A 2,981-nucleotide genomic window follows, 5' to 3' on the forward strand; every position below is an offset into this window, starting at 1 on the left:
CGAAGCAAGACTTGACAGACCTACTATAGTTAACAGACACTGCAGAGATGGTCTCCTGATTCCTGCATCATAATCAGCAGGCACTGCATACTAGAATACATACTATTTGCATGATGGAACATGGGTGTAGTCACCATCCTCTTTTTTTTTTTTTTTTCTCAGAAGAGCTGGTAAAAGCATCACTAATATCTGTTGTTGCATTTTAGAGAAGTAACAGATGGCCTTCAAATTCAAGCAGAGAAAAGTTTTATTGTTAACTGTACTTGTATTGCATAAGTTTTAAGGCTGCGATTTCCTCATGGCCAGCAAAAGCTCTATTAATACTACATCCTGAAAAGTTGCAGGACCAATTTATGCTCTGCATAAATCAATCTCAAAGGACCACACTATTTTATTAATGTTAGTGAATTTTGCTTATATCTGTTTTCCAATTTGCCAAAACATTTGTGAGAAGTAAAGGCATGATACTGCAATGATTCTGACTGACTTCTATTTATTGGTTGTGTGGTGCATACAAAACAACACAGCTACGGGTGTACTCATGGGATCATTTCAGAACTATCATCTTTGGTTCGCTTGAAACAGAAGAATTTACAAGTGGTATAGAGAATTTTTTCAGAGGGCTTATCTCTGTAATCTCTTTTTTCCCATTCTTTAACCAAGTATTTGATGAGTATTGTTGATGGAGCTGTACAATAGTGTTCTTGTGACTTGCAGCTGTGTTTTTCAAATGAATATTTGTCTTGGATTCTCTGTGGAATCTCTCAGCAGCTTTTATTGACGTTTCTTGGTAAATGTTAAACACTACATCAATTCTTTTGACTTTCTGCACCATCATGTACTGCTGATAACCAGGTACTTGTTAACTTTGTTTATTCTTTGGATCACACTCATTCCATCAGCGACAGATGGCCTGCTGCGGTTCCAGTATGATTTGCATTCCACATGGTCCCTCTACCAAAGTTGCCTGCTTTGTTCTTCAAAGTGATCTATCCAACGTTGTCCGTGTGTAATAAATAAGACATACTGAGTATGCCTGCTTGGAGCAACACTTTTAAAAAAAATTTTTTTTTGTTAAATCCTTGTCTGTTTTGAATATTATTACTTAGAGATCCTTGCATTTCCTGTTCTCCTTTTGGTGGCTGAAAACATTCTGATCTTCTCTCTGGAAGTCCATTCACGAAATTTCCACATAAAAGAACCACTCTCGAGACGATTCTTAAAATAATTGCAGGTCTGCTCACCTACTTTATGTGCTTTTAGGAGGTCATCAATACCATTTGGCAGGGCTGGCTAAGAAGCTAACAAGATCTATTGGTCATTATTGATTGGCTTTATCTTAAGAATTTCAAACAAGGCTTCAATACCTGGCCTTCTGGAAGTTTGATTATCTGTACTTGTTGAGACATACACTCAGATACATAGTCTATTCTGCATGAGTTAACCTGGAGGTCTGTGGCTGTTTCCTGTCTCTCAGCTACCTTGTACTAATATTTTGATGGTCAGCAGCAAGATAGTATTTAGCTGCAAACTAAATCTCTTTGAACTAAATTGATTGGAAACTAAATCCCTTTAACCCCTTGGAGTCTGAGTGGACTTCTGTGGTTGAGGTGATCTAGTGGAAAGAAAGGGAGGTCCCGCTTCCCTCCAGCTCTGCTGTGCATTCCTGTCCCCTCCCTTATGTAGTCAGTGTTTTTCATTTAACCCCCCATTCATTTCACATTTGCAGGAAGTTTAATTCTCTATCCATCTATCTTTCAGAAATGACTCATCATGAGGCCAGATGAGCACTGCTGCTGGTAAAGGAAGCAGCAGCAGCAGATAGTCACAGTCAAGAAAGAAGAGAGCAGGACAACCCCTTTGGTAGCAGCCACATTAGAGCGACACAGCTACAGCATGAAACCATACCTTGAAAGTGTGGGTTTTATTATTAATATAAGATGATCTAACTCTGTGCTGCTTATCTTCCCCCAGTTGCACATTCCCAACTCCTTCCTTATTTTGGCTCTAGGAATTCTGCGATGAGTTGGATCAGCCTGGTTGCTGATCAACAGTTTACTTACCCGAGAACCCATCATTTCTTTGTGTGTGTTAGTTTTCAAGTGGATCTGACTCACCCTTTGGTTGCATGATTACTAGAACTGATGCAAGGGAGGTAATGGAAATATGTACCTGAAGATAGAGGAGAGGTCAAAGCCCTTTTTTACAGTTGGAGATCAGTCTTAGATTAGCTTGAGTCAATCATAAGGCTGTAGTTAGACAAACTCTTTAAGCTGAAACCTCTGCCAAAAGAAACAGTCCTGCCTCCCTGCCCAGTGAAAACAATCCTTCCAACCCTATGCCACTTCCTTCTGACATTGATCTGGTTCACTGTGCAACACAGCTGGTGGTATAGTTGCACAATGATCAGAACAATGAAGTGAGTTATCTGACAACCAGTTTTTCAGGTTAACGTTTCAGGTCCACTCCCCAGCCTGGCTCTGCCTGCGGCTGGCAGTTCGGAGGCTGCCGCAGAGCGGGAGGGATGGTGGCACTGTCTCCTTCAGGGGCAGCGTGGCCTTGACATGAAGCCTCAAAGTAGAGCTGTATTTGCTGTCTCTGACCTGACTTACCCACGGGACTCTCCCAGCAGGGTTCAGCAACCCCATCCGACCAGGCTTTCAGGAGCCGGCCGGCGCGCTGGCAGCAGCCTGGGGACAACGCCGGCCGGGGCCAAGGCAAACGAGCCCAGGAACGCAGCCAGGGTGGCGGCACCCCGTTCTGGCTCCCCCGTGGCGGAGGCTCTCACCCGGGAGCCATCACCCCTACAAAACGGCGCTGCCCCAGCGCGCACTGACTGACACCCCTCCGACCCCAGTTCGGCACCTCAGGCGGTGGCGGTTACCATCGCGCCCCACGCGCTGCCAGGGGCAGACGCCCCACGTCCTGAGGCGACGGGTCCCTGCGGGCCCGAAAAGCCTGCTCCTCACACCCACCAGCGG

The sequence above is a fragment of the Haliaeetus leucocephalus genome, unplaced genomic scaffold (genome assembly GCF_000737465.1).
Source record: "Haliaeetus leucocephalus isolate CR32 unplaced genomic scaffold, Haliaeetus_leucocephalus-4.0 Scaffold932, whole genome shotgun sequence".
NCBI classification, from domain to species: Eukaryota; Metazoa; Chordata; class Aves; order Accipitriformes; family Accipitridae; genus Haliaeetus; species Haliaeetus leucocephalus.